This window comes from Scylla paramamosain, chromosome 47 (genome assembly GCF_035594125.1).
Source record: "Scylla paramamosain isolate STU-SP2022 chromosome 47, ASM3559412v1, whole genome shotgun sequence".
Classification (NCBI taxonomy): domain Eukaryota; kingdom Metazoa; phylum Arthropoda; class Malacostraca; order Decapoda; family Portunidae; genus Scylla; species Scylla paramamosain.
Genome location: NC_087197.1, coordinates 347,501 through 361,406, shown reverse-complemented (window position 1 = coordinate 361,406; position 13,906 = coordinate 347,501). Strand labels below are relative to the sequence as shown.

The 13,906-nt window shown below is 45.3% G+C and overlaps 1 protein-coding gene across 3 annotated transcripts in view; it reads left to right on the top strand.

Moving 5' to 3' along the window:
• The first annotated feature begins 99 nt into the window (after positions 1-99).
• LOC135094953 (dynein intermediate chain 2, ciliary-like) overlaps positions 100-13,906 on the top strand; it is a 23,081-nt gene continuing 9,274 nt past the window's right edge. For 2 of the 3 annotated variants that reach the window (XM_063995493.1, XM_063995495.1), the window contains exon 1: positions 100-952. The gene's annotated coding sequence lies outside the window, so the exon portion shown is untranslated. Of the gene's footprint in view, positions 953-12,406; positions 12,650-13,906 lie in introns of those variants that run through there. The other variant, XM_063995494.1, reaches the window with a different exon arrangement.

Genomic DNA, 13,906 nt, shown 5'->3' with positions numbered 1-13,906 from the left:
GTTCTCGCACCAGACGGTTTCTAAAGGCATCGAATGATTGGTAATGATCTCAAGGCGGCTTGCAATTCTCTTTATGATTGTGATAATAGTTGCCTTCCTCCTCCTCGTCACTGTTCGTCGCCATCCCCTCAGTATCCTTTTCATTACCTTTCCTCCCTCTCACCCTCCTCCTGTTACTGCAACTTAACATAAACTTTCTTTTAAATAGGGATTTCGCGCCATTAGCCAAAAAGAAACGGGAATACCGTCAGTTAATATGAATCTGCGGCCTTTGAAAAGTCCATATGAGAGCAGGAATACCGCCAGTTAACGTAATTCAGCTCATAATTTCATTGCTAATCCCTTCATTCTGAACATAATGGTTTGAAAAAGTATCGTATTTTCGCTAGTAATCATGCGATGTTCACGAAATAAAATTATAGGATAGAAAATAAAAATTAATAATCTAATAAATGAATAATTTGAATACAGCAAATATAAATATCCATACTTTTCCATATTTAATAACCTGCGATGTTCGTTGAATATATTTGAATAAAAAAAATGGATGGGTTGGCTATGGATGCTTTTTCATATTGTGAAAGGAACAGCAGTGAAATCAATGCGTTGAAGAAATCTAAACTTAACCTATTCAAACATAACATAACCCTCCGATGATATGTTACCAAAGTATTATTCGAATATGGAAATAAAAAAGAGGAAATGAATAGCTAAGATAAATTTTTGGCGGGAGAGTGACGAGGGGACTGGAGTTACGTGTTGTGCATATTCCTCGGTGTGTATGTAGCACCGCGGACGGCACTACAGGACCCATCACTGCAACACCTTTATATAGGAAGAAATTCTAGCCAAGATACTACAATTTAGTGACAGTACAGAAACAGAAAAAGAAACAAGAGAGAGAAATACTACTATTACATGAGATCTCCATTCTATTCGCTCTTCAGTGTGGGTGAGTGTTAAACTAAGACAGTTATGTAGAAATATTGAGATTCTGTCACTAGAACCATAAAAAAAAACTCTTGAAAAACCTGTTTAGCTTTACTACGACTATCTCCAAAAGCCAGAGATGATTAATCGGGTTTTCAAAAGTGTTACCTGTCACCAGAACCAGAAAATCACCATAAAAAACCCGTGTACCTTCATCAAGACTATTTTCAAAGGGCAGAGAGATGGCTAGCCGGGTTCTTAAAAGAGCGTTTGTCATGTCAGTAATGTAAGAATATTGTTAACCATAAAAAAGGAAGAAAAAAAAAATGGTAGGGGCTATGGAAGGTAGAGGAGGTGGGCGCAGTAGTGTTTCAGAATGTGGTGCCAACACAGGCCACGCACTTTTGATCTCATCTGCTGAAGTGGACGAAGATGAGTTGAAAATAAGAAATTAAACTTACCGTTCATTATATTGTAAGAAAACTCATGATTGCTTTTAGTTTATTTGTGATAGGTACATTCTGTAAAAGCATGTCATATAGCCGTAGTGAGATGCTGAACAACAATCGCGACAGTAAAGGAAGGCGGAATCCATCACAAACAAAACCATTAGGCGTTTTTTGCAGCAGTACTCTTTAAAAAATAACAGACTACCTTCCTTGCAGAACAATAATAGATGCTGAGTAAGATCACGTTTATTTATTTATTTACTTATTTATTTATTGATATCTTCTATTTGTTTATTTTTTTTAGACAGCTTGGTAAAATTAACAAATATTGGAATGTAATCAGTTTATAATTTTTGTTCGGCGTTGAGTGGCCAGCCAGAAAGACCTACTGCTTTTTGTAATATAAAGAAAAGACTACGGGCTTCGGTTTGGTCTGGTACGAAGAAGAAATTACCTTAACTTCGGGCGCAGGTCTCGTCTGGTTCAAATTGTAAAATATCTCTGGTGTGGCGACAGGTGTGTTCGGGTATGGAGAAGGAACTAGCGGAAGGAGAGGCGCAGGCTTCGTCTGGTTCAAACTGTAGAATATATTAGGCTTGGCGATGAGTTTGTCCTTGTACGAAGTGTAGAGCACCCCTGGCTTAGCGGCGGGACTGGCCTGATATGAATTATAAAGTACGGTTTTGGCTGCTGGGTTCAGTTGATTCAGATTATAAACTACCTTAGATTTGACCACGGGTTTGTTCTGGTAAGCGGTGTAAAGGACCTCGGACTGGGCAGCAGGTTGACTTTGGTATGAATTGTAAAATACCTTCACTTTACCAGCAGGTTTCTTTTCATACCAGTTGTACAGTACGGAGCGTTGGGGTGCACCTTGGCTCTGGTACCAGTTATAAAGCGTCTGTGGCTGGTCTGCGGGCTGCTTCTGATACGAACTGTAGAGTATACCAGGCGGAACGGACGGTCTGCTTTGCTCTGGGTCATCTACTGTCACCTGGGGTTCATCTGCTTGTGTGCTCGCTAATGGATTGTAAATAACATCGGGTTGGCTTGTGAGTCTGTCTTGGCCCGGGTCAGGTTTGGTCTGGTATGCACTGTGCGTCACGTCAGATCCCTCCACAGGTACGTCTTGCAAGGAACTGTAAGGCAAAGAGGGCAGAGGGGCAGAAGGATACCAATACTGAACTGCAGGCTGGTGGGGTGGAGCTGGGTACTGCTGTGAGTCTGGGTATTGCTGCTGTTCCACGGTGTACTGCAGCTGTGAGTCAGGAGATTGCTGCTGTTCAACGGTGTACTGCAGCTGTGAGTCAGGAGATTGCTGCTGTTCAACGGTGTATTGCTGTTGTGATGCGGGAGGTTGCTGCTGTTCAACGGTGTATTGCTGTTGTGATGCGGGAGGTTGCTGCTGTTCAACGGTGTACTGCTGCTGTGGCTCAGGAGATTGCTGCTGTGGACTGATATTTTGCAGTTGTGGTCCGGAATATTGCTGCTGTTCAACGGTGTATTGCAGCTGTGACGCGAGAGATTGCTGCTGTTCAACGGTGTATTGCTGCTGTGAGTCAGGAGATTGTTGCTGTTCAACGGTGTATTGCTGCTGTTCAATCATATATTGCTGAATTGTGTTGGGGTATTGCTGCTGTTCAACGGTGTATTGCAGCTGTGATGCGGGAAGTTGCTGCTGTTCAACAGTGTACTGCAGCTGTGAGTCAGGAGATTGCTGCTGTTCAACCATATATTGCTGTATCGAGTCAGGATATTGCTGCTGTTGAATGATGTACTGCTGCTGTGATGTGGAAGATGGTGGCTGTTCAGAAGTGTATTGCAGCTGTGATGCTGGAGATTGTGGCTGTTCTACGGTGTATTGCAGCTGTGATGCGGGAGGTTGTTGCTGTTCAACGGTGTATTGCAGCTGTGATGTAGGAGGTTGCTGCTGTTCAACGGTGTATTGCAGCTGTGATGCTGGAGATTGTGGCTGTTCTATGGCGTATTGCAGCTGTGATGCGGGAGGTTGTTGCTGTTCAACGGTGTATTGCAGCTGTGATGTAGGAGGTTGCTGCTGTTCAACGGTGTATTGCAGCTGTGATGCGGGAGGTTGCTGCTGTTCAATGGTGTATTGCAGTTGTGATGCGGGAGGTTGCTGCTGTTCAACGGTGTATTGCGGCTGTGATGTAGGAGGTTGCTGCTGTTCAACGGTGTATTGTAGCTGTGAGTCAGGAGATTGCTGCTGTTCAACAGTGTATTGCGGCTGTGATGTAGGAGGTTGCTGTTCAACGGTGTATTGCAGCTGTGATGTAGGAGGTTGCTGCTGTTCAACGGTGTATTGCAGCTGTGATGCTGGAGGTTGCTGTTGTTCAACGGTGTATTGCAGCTGTGGTGTAGGAGGTTGCTGCTGTTCAACGGTGTATTGCAGCTGTGATGGAGTTTGCTTCTGTTCAACGGTGTATTGCAGCTGTGATGCGGGAGGTTGCTGCTGTTCAACGGTGTATTGCAGCTGTGAGTCAGGAGGTTGCTGCTGTTCAACGGTGTATTGAAGCTGTGAGTCAGGAGATTGTTGCTGTTCAACGGTGTATTGCAGCTGTGAGTCAGGAGGTTGCTGCTGTTCAACGGTGTATTGCAGCTGTGAGTCAGGAGGTTGCTGCTGTTCAACGGTGTATTGAAGCTGTGAGTCAGGAGATTGCTGCGGTTCAACGGTGTATTGCAGCGGTGAGTCAGGAGATTGTTGCTGTTCAACAGTGTATTGCAGCTGTGATGCGGGAGGTTGCTGCTGTTCAACGGTGTATTGCAGCTGTGATGCGGGAAGTTGCTGCTGTTCAACGGTGTATTGCAACTGTGATGTAGGAGGTTGCTGCTGTTCAACGGTGTATTGCAGCTGTGATGCGGGAGGTTGCTGCTGTTCAACGGTGTATTGCAGCTGTGATGCGGGAGGTTGCTGCTGTTCAACGGTGTATTGCAGCTGTGAGTCAGGAGATTGCAGTTGTTCAACAGTGTATTGCAGCTGTGATGCGGGAGATTGTTGTTGTTCAGCGGTGTATTGCTGCTGTTCAACTATGTATTGCAGCTGTGAGTCGGGAAATTGCTGCTGCTCAGCGGTGTATTGCAGCTGTGAGTCAGGATATTGCTGCTTTTCAACGATATATTGCAGCTGTGTCTCAGGAGATTGTTGCTGTTCAACGGTGTACTGGAGCTGTGATGCAGGAGGTTGCTGCTGTTCAATGTATTGCATCTGTGAGTCAGGAGGTTGTGGCTGTTCAACGGTGTATTGTTGCTGTTCAGTTGTATATTGCAGAAGTGAGTCGGGATATTGCTGCTGTTCAACAGTGTATCGCACCTCTGGTTCAGGTGGTTGCTGCTGTTCAACGGTGTATTGCAGCTGTGAGTCAGGAGATGGCTGTTCAACGGTGTATTGCAGCTGTGATGCGGGAGACTGCTGCTGTTCAGTGTATTGCAGCTGTGATGCAGGAGGTTGCTGCTGTTCAACGGTGTATTGTAGCTGTGATGTTGGAGTTTTCGGCTGTTCAGCGGTGTATTGCAGTTGCAAATCAGGAGTTTGCTGCTGTTCAACGGTGTATTGCAACTGTGATGCGGGATGTTGTTGCTGCTCAACAGTGTATTCCAGCTGTGTGTCAGGAAATTGTTGCTGTTCAATAATGAATTGTTGCTGTGCTGCTGGTGATTGCTGTTGTTCAACCATATACTGTTGAACTGAGTCGGGATATTGTAGCTGTTGAATGATGTATTGCTGCTGTGATGTGGGAGATTGCGGCTGTTCAACAGTGTATTGCAGTTGTGATGCAGGAAATTGCTGTTGTGAGTCAGTTGATTGCTGCTGCTCAACAGTGTATTGCAGCTGTGATGTTTGAGATTGCTGCTCTTCGACGGTGTATTGCAGCTGTGAGTCGGGAGATTGCTGCTGTTCAACAGTGTATTGCAGCTGTGATGTAGGAGGTTGTTGCTGTTCAACGGTGTATTGCAGCTGTGATGCGGGAGGTTGTTGCTGTTCAACGGTGTATTGCAGCTGTGATGCGGGAGGTTGTTGCTGTTCAACGGTGTATTGCAGCTGTGATGTAGGAGGTTGTTGCTGTTCAACGGTGTATTGCATCAGTGAGTCAGGAGGTTGCTGCTGTTCAACGGTGTATTGCAGCAGTGAGTCAGGAGATTGCTGCTGTTCAACGGTGTATTGCAGCTGTGAGTCAGGAGATTGCTGCTGTTCAACGGTGTATTGCAGCTGTGAGTCAGGAGATGGCTGCTTTTCAACGGTGTATTGCAGCTGTGATGCGGGAGGTTGCTGTTGTTCAACGGTGTATTGCAGCTGTGGTGTAGGAGGTTGCTGCTGTTCAACGGTGTATTGCAGCTGCGAGTCAGGAGATTGCTGCTGTTCAATGGTGTATTGCAGTTGTGATGCGGGAGGTTGCTGCTGTTCAACGGTGTATTGCAGCTGTGATGCGGGAGGTTGCTGCTGTTCAACGGTGTATTGCAGCTGTGATGCGGGAGGTTGCTGCTGTTCAACGGTGTATTGCAGCTGTGAGTCAGGAGATTGCTGCTGTTCAACGGTGTATTGCAGCTGTGATGCGGGAGGTTGCTGCTGTTCAACGGTGTATTGCAGCAGTGAGTCAGGAGATTGCTGCTGTTCAATGGTGTATTGCAGCTGTGATGCGGGAGGTTGCTGCTGTTCAACGGTGTATTGCAGCTGCGAGTCAGGAGATTGCTGCTGTTCAATGGTGTATTGCAGCTGTGATGCGGGAGGTTGCTGCTGTTCAACGGTGTATTGCAGCTGTGATGCGGGAGGTTGCTGCTGTTCAACGGTGTATTGCAGCAGTGAGTCAGGAGATTGCTGCTGTTCAACGGTGTATTGCAGCTGTGATGCGGGAGGTTGCTGCTGTTCAACGGTGTATTGCAGCAGTGAGTCAGGAGATTGCTGCTGTTCAACGGTGTATTGCAGCTGTGATGCAGGAGGTTGCTGCTGTTCAACGGTGTATTGCAGCTGCGAGTCAGGAGATTGCTGCTGTTCAATGGTGTATTGCAGCTGTGATGCGGGAGGTTGCTGCTGTTCAACAGTGTATTGCAGCTGTGCGTCAGGAGATTGCTGCTGTTCAGTGGTGTATTGCAGCTGTGATGTAGGAGGTTGGTGCTGTTCAACAGTGTATTGCAGCTGTGAGTCAAGAGATTGCTGCTGTTCAACGGTGTATTGCAGCTGTGATACGGGAGGTTGCTGCTGTTCAACAGTGTATTGCAGCTGTGATGCGGGAGGGTGCTGCTGTTCAACTATGTATTGCAGCTGTGATGCGGGAGGTTGCTGCTGTTCAACGGTGTATTGCTGCTGTGAGTCGGGAGATTGCTGCTGTTCAACAGTGTATTGTAGCTGTGATGCGGGAGGTTGCTGCTGTTCAACTGTGTATTGCAGCTGTGATGCAGGAGGTTGCTGCTGTTCAACGGTGTATTGCAGCTGTGATGCAGGAGACTGCTGCTGTTGAACAGTGTATTGCAGCTGTGAGTCGGGAGTTTGCTGCTGTTCAACGGTGTATTGCAGCTGTGACTCAGGAGGTTGCTGCTGTTCAACAGTGTATTGCAGCTGTGAGTCTGGAGTTTGCTGCTGTTCAACGGTGTATTGCAGCTGTGACTCGGGAGGTTGCTGCTGTTCAACGGTGTATTGCAGCTGTGACACGGGAGTTTGCTGCTGTTCAACGGTGTATTGCTGGAATGAGTCAGGATATTGCTGCTGTTCAATTGTGTTTTGCTGGAGTGGACTGATGTATTGCAGCTGTGAGTCTGGATATTGCTGCTGTTCTATGGAGTACTGGTGCTGTAATGAATATGGGTATTGCTGTTGTTTAGCCGTGTACTGCTGTAGTGAGTCAGGATATTGCTGGTGTTCCACTGTGTATTGCTGCTGTTGATTGATGTATTGGAACTGTGGTCCTGGATATTTCTGCTGTTCAGTTATATATTGCAGCTGTGAGTCAGGGTATTGCTGCTGTTCAACCGTGTATTGCAGCTGTGGATTAACGTATTGCAACTGTGATCCTGGATATTGCTGCTGTTCGACCGTGTATTGGTGCAGTGAGGCGGGGTATTGTTGCTGTTCTGTGTATTCCTGCAGTGATTCGGGATATTGCTGCTGTTCGACCGTGTATTCCTGCAGTGACTCTGGATATTGCTGCTGTTCGACCGTGTATTCCTGCAGTGACTCGGGATATTGCTGCTGCTTCAGGGTGTACAGCTGGTCTGGAGTGAGGTATTGCATCTGTGGGCCGGAATATTGCTGTTCTCCAGGGAATTGCAGCTGTGGGATGATAAACTGGTGCTGTTGTGGGACATAGTGAGCTTTGTCCTTGGGTTGGTTGGGGAGTTTGTTTTGGTACCACTTGGTATAAAACACCTCGGGTTGGTCTTTGAGTGTCTTCTGATACCAGTTATAAAGTAGCTGGGCATGGAGTGCAGGCGTGTTCTGGTCCCAGTTGTACAGTATTTCTGGGTGGGCTATGGACATGTATTGGTACCAGTTGTAAAGTTGAGTGTTCGGCAGTGGGAGTGTGTTCTGCGGTGTGCTGATGTATTGCTTGTGTTCGTCAGTTTCTTGGTAGTAATCGCTGGGCTTATCCGTGGGTCTGTTCTGGAACCAATTGGAAAGTACCTCTGGGTAGACGTTGGACATGTACTGGTACCAGTTGTAAAATACTTCTGGATTGGCTGAGGTTATGTATTGGTACCAGTTGTAGAACACCTCAGGATGCGACGCCGTAACGTACCGGTACCAGTTATAAAGTGCCTCTGGATGTGCTGTGGCCATGTGCTGGTGCCAGTTGTAAAACAATGCATACTGGGATCCGTTCTGAGGGTCACTGCTGTATTGGTGCTGTTCATCTGTGTATTGCTGCTGTTCATCGGTGCCTTGCTGCTGCTCGATAGAATATTGCTGCTGTCCAATGCTGGGTTGTTGCTGTTCACTAGGATAATGCTGCTGTTCGACCGTGTATTTATGATGTGAGTTGGGGGATTGCTGCTGTTCAACAGTGTATTGTAGCTGTGATGTGGGAGACTGCTGCTGTTCAACTGTGTATTGTAGCTGTGAATCGGGAGATTGCTGCTGTTCGACAGTGTATTGCAGCTGTGAATTGAGGTATTGCTGCTTTTCAATGGTGTATTGCTGCTGTTCTCCAGGATATTGCGGCTGTTTAACGGTATATTGCAGCTGTGAGTCGGGAGATTGGTGCTGTTCAATGGTGTATTTCTGATGTTCGCCAGGATATTGCTGCTGGTTAACGGTGTATTGCTGCTGTTCAGTGGTGTACAGCTGCGGTTCACTGGATTTAGCTGCAGGATCACTCTGGTACCAGTTGTAGAACACCTCAGGCTGTGTTGTGGGTTTGTTCTGGTACCAGTTATAAAGTGCTGAGTATTGCGGTGTGGGGCTGTTCTGCTGTGGCCCTGTGGATTGGTGCTGTTCGATAGTTTGTTGCTGCTGTTCCTCAGTGTACTGGTGCTGTTCAATAATGTACTGCTCCTGTTTTGTGGTTTGTTGGTGCTGTTTGGCAGGACTTTGCTGTTCATCATCTTGCTCTTCTCCGCTGGCTTGTTGCTGTTCACCAGTGTATTGCTCCTCTTCTACATGTTGTTCACTAGTGGTCTGTTGCTGACCGCTAACATATGGCTGCTGTTCGTCAGTGTATTGCAGCTGTTCGTCGGTGTGTTGCTGCTGCTCCCCGCTGGCATCTTGCTGCTGTTCCTGATCCGTAGTGTTGCATTCTCCCTTGTAAGCAACGGTGATGTCAATCCGCCCGCCGTAGTACCTCCTGCCCTGGAGCAGACACTCGCTGGCGTAGGTCTCGCCGTCACTGCCACACACGGGGTCCCACACGTCAGGGCACAGGTGCGGGGTCTGCTGTCCTGGCACTGTAGAAATGTCACTTTGTAAAACATGGAAAGTGAAGACCTCTTGTACTGCTTTGTTCCACCACCAAGTAAAAAATGAAGAAAAAAGTTGAAAGTTTTGCATGGAAGCGTGTTCCTGTGTATTTGGTGTGTTGCAACCTTACGTCAGATATGAGAGAGATTTACTGGGGAAAAAGATGTCTCCTGTTTTACTCTTTGTGTATATTTGTTTGTTACTTCGTTTTGTTTGTATTTGTTTTGTTTGTTTGTTTGTTCTATCTGCTATCACTTGCACGCCATGAGCCTGAGTGTTGAATGCAGTGGAAAAAATTACAAATGTTGACTCAAGAAAATAAATGTAGGAAATTTATGCCCTAGCAGCGGTCCCTGTGACGCTGCTCAGCTGTGACCTCTCCTGGCGCCATGGAAGGGGTGTTGCTGCTGCTGCTGCTGCTGTTGTTGTTGTTGTTGTTATTATTGTTATTATTATTATTATTATTATTGTTATTATTATTATTATTTACCTGAATCCGATGTGACGGCCGTGACTGCCAGCGCCACAAGCAGCAGCGCACCCCCAGGCCTCATCTTCATGTTGTAGGTACTCAGAAACAGAACCTTGGCAGGAAAATAGGCAAATATGAACACAAGTTAAATTACTAAAAGAAAAAAGAAAATATACACGGAAATGAAGATGATCAAGTAACATGTGAGAGAGAGAGACAGAGAGAGAGAGAGGGGAAGTATCAAAAACGCACACTGCTCCACCTGTCTGTCAGTTCTTACCCCCTGCCAATCTAAACCCGATATCACATTGCCCAGGTGACTTAAACAGAAACCAGGGCGTGGAGAACAGCATCCCTGACAGCTCCAGGTTGCCTCCAACACTAGGGAAGCGCTGGTTACGTTGTATTAGGTCAGACTGGGATTAGTTCCGAGAGGCCAGTGGTGGTTAGGTTTTAAGTCTAAATTCCTATATCGAGGCAGTGTGGGAAGTTTTGGTTCACATCTCCTGAGTGCCTTGGTTAGGTTAGGTTAGTTAGGTTAGGTTAGGTTAGGTTAGGTTAAGTTAGGTTAGGTTAGGTTAGGTTAAGTTAGGTTAGGTTAGTTAGGTTAGGTTAGGTTAGTTAGGTTAGGTAAGATTAGGTTAAGTTAGGTTAGGTTAGTTAGGTTAGGTTAGGTTAGTTAGGTTAGGTTAGGTTAGGTAAGATTAGGTTAAGTTAGGTTAGGTTAGGTTAGGCGCCAGGGTTATTTAATTTGTGTGCCTTTTCATATGGACATCCAGCTTAAGGTCAGAATTCTCCCCCAAACAACATTTACAGAAGTTAAGTAGCCATACGTGTAGCGTGCCCTTTGAGACGACCCGCTCAGTCCTGGCACCTGCACACCATTAGCTAAATTAATCAGTATGTGTTTTTTTACCTATTATTTACTTGTTGATTTATAAAGCATAGGTAATAAGGTCACACTGCAGCGCACGGTCCTCGCAGCAGCCTTCACCCGCCACGATCAGGCCTCTTCCTTCCTTGTTGGATTTTATACAAGGGTAAATATTCTAAACCAAATCGAACCAGTCTTCTCACCTCAGTCCGTTGCTCCTGCCAGTCAACGTCAAACTAAAAGAGAAAACGAGGCAGTATTATTTTTATATCCCACATCTTGAACCGTGACAGCGCCGTGCAAAGAAACAGCTCATTATTGCACCTGTTCCCCAAACACTTCATTACCGCAGCCACAGGTGTGCCACACGACATCATAAACAAGTGAACGATCCTCACCCTTGGGCGCCTCAAGTATCGGCTTGTTCTGCACCGCTTTTTTAACTCTAATCATCTCCGGCGAAAAGTTCACAATTTTACAGATTAGCAGTGTAGTGGCTAGCGCGTCTGGCTACTAATGAGCGGCACCGGTTGGGGTCCTGCGGTCACTTGATGATTGGGAAACTGGGAAAAGTAACTATGGAAACCTAGCTGTGGCAGTGGCCGTGTGTAAGGGGCGAGGGATGTCAACCGCCAGTGTCTGTAAGGCCCCTCAGGTGAAGACGATCCCTGACGCCACGCGCAGGTGTACTGTGGTGGTGCTGATGATGGTCACGATAATAATAATGATGATGAATGGAATAGACTCACTAAGCAGGTTGTTAGTGCTGAGTCATTAGAGAAAAGTGCATTATATATAGATGAGGTTGACAGTGGAAGTAGCTAGATAAGATTAATACAGGGGTTAATGTATGGGGGTGATAGATGAGAAGAGACAGGCGTGTTTTATAAAGGGACTGCCACGTGTAGGCCTGATGGCTTCCTGCACCAACCCTTGTGTTCAGTCTGTAATCACGAACCATTCTGAGAACACGTTTGCTTTGTAAGTTTAGACATTATTAACTGGCTATACGTGTTGAGAGAAGAAGGTCGTTACTCAGCAACCACAACAAGTAAGGTGAAGTCTTACAGCCACAAAACTCCGTCACTTACATCACAGAACTACACTTCTTGGCTATGTGGATTGGGAATAGATTGTCTTCTGTTTAGTTCATTTTATAGTGAAGCTCCCTCATTTACACCATTACAGCTGCCAGATTCCATTCTCTTTTTTATATTACCAGGGGAAAATATATAAGGGTTTGTTTAGTTGGTTTAAATAAGGGTAGAATAAATTGTATATTGTCACGAATCAACGTTTTCATCATTGCAGGGGTCACCAAAGAAATTTAAGTTGGTTTACGTTAGGTTAGGTTGAAATATAAGTTGTCTGTAGTTATTAGTATCTATCTTCTACATTATCGCAGCTGTTAGGTTCCATAATTCCTTGATATAGGGAAATATAGACTTGTGTGCGTTGTCCTCCGTGTCATTAAGCTTAGAATATTGACAAGGAAATAGAGACCAGCGTGTTTTGTTGTCCGTTTAGATAGATTAGAATAAGTTAAGTTTTTTAGTCACGAAGTTCAGTCATTTTACATCATTACGGTGGTTACAAAGCTACAGTTTCTTGGATAGTAGCAGGGAAATGTAGACTTGGTTTTGTTTACGGTTAGGTTAGAATAGGTTAGACAGAATAGGTAACAGATGCAAAATGCGCTACATGATTATTTGAAAACAGTCTTAAGGATAATTCAACTCTTTTTTTTTTTGTCTTTAAAAGTTCACCAGGACATAATGCTACAGTAAAAGCAGACAACAGAGTAAATAGACAAATTAACACTAGTCATTCTTGTAACGATGGTCCCTGCTGCCCCCTCGTCGACGCAGCCCTTAGCAAAACCATCCTTGCTTGCACAGAGGAAAGACAAGTGGTGGGATCCTTTACGTGACAGGTGACGGGAGGCGAGGCGAGAGTAAGGCATTGAGCAACAATATCCTGAACCCAACACGTCTTTTGCAACACAGCCATCATTATTTTCAGTATGTAATGGTTACCTCGTGTTTTGAAATGCTGGGATGTGCTGTGAAGGGCTGAGGCGTGCTGAGGTGCAGGCAGGGGCAGGACATCAAGTGCACCCCTTGTAGGACACCACTCAACAAACACACACACACACACACACACACACACCTGTCCGTTGAGCCATAACGGGTGTCATGAGTTTGGTTAGACTCAACTATTTCTCTGTTTTGTTTGCTGCCCTAGAGAGAGAGAGAGAGAGAGAGAGAGAGAGAGAGAGAGAGAGAGAGAGAGAGAGATTACAAATATGAAAAAAATGTAGACAAAATATCATTACTTTCAAGGACACACACACACACACACACACACACACACACACACACAGATACACGCAGGAAAGGCAAGACTCACCAACAACTTAATTTAATACAAAACATCACATTTATGGCCCCAACTTTTGCCGCCAGTAAATCTTCTCACACCTTTCCCGGCAGCGAACCAAAAAAATAAACAAACAAAAAAAAAAAAAAAAACAAATAGAATAAGATACATAATAATAAGGATAAGAAATAATACAGAATAAATAAAAAAAAAAAATCGATCAGAAACTAATGCAAGACCTCAACACGTGTACACAATTCTCGTCAGGTGTTACAACCAACCTGAAGAACAAAAGATACTAGCGCAGTGAAGGTGTTTAAAGGCACACTACTGGGTATATTCTCCGTGATGTCCCCTGTGATGGATGTAGGCAGGCATATTTCATACAGGGAGTGCCACATGGAAGGTTGCTGGCGCCTTGCAGTTTCCTTTACATCCTAACATCATTTTCTTGTGATATGCTCGCGGTAATGAAGGGACTGAGATCACTGAAAGTCGCCTAACCTAACCTAACCTAACCTAACCTAACCTAACCTAACTTAACCTAACTTAACCTAACCTAACCTAAACTAACTTAACCTAACCTAACCTAACCTAAACTAACTTAACCTAACCTAACCTAACCTAACTTAACCTAACCTAACTTAACCTAACCTAACCTAACCTAACCTAACCTAACCTAACCTAAACTAACTTAACCTAACCTAACCTAACCTAACCTAACCTAACTTAACCTAACCTAACTTAACCTAACCTAACCTAACCTAACCTAACCTAACTTATCACAAAATTCACACAGATGACACAAAGAAGGCAGTGGGCAGTGGGCGCTTCAGTCTTCCCGTTGAGAGATTCGAAAGCTTTGGATAGACAGGGAATCATTTGGTAGTTGGAGGGAT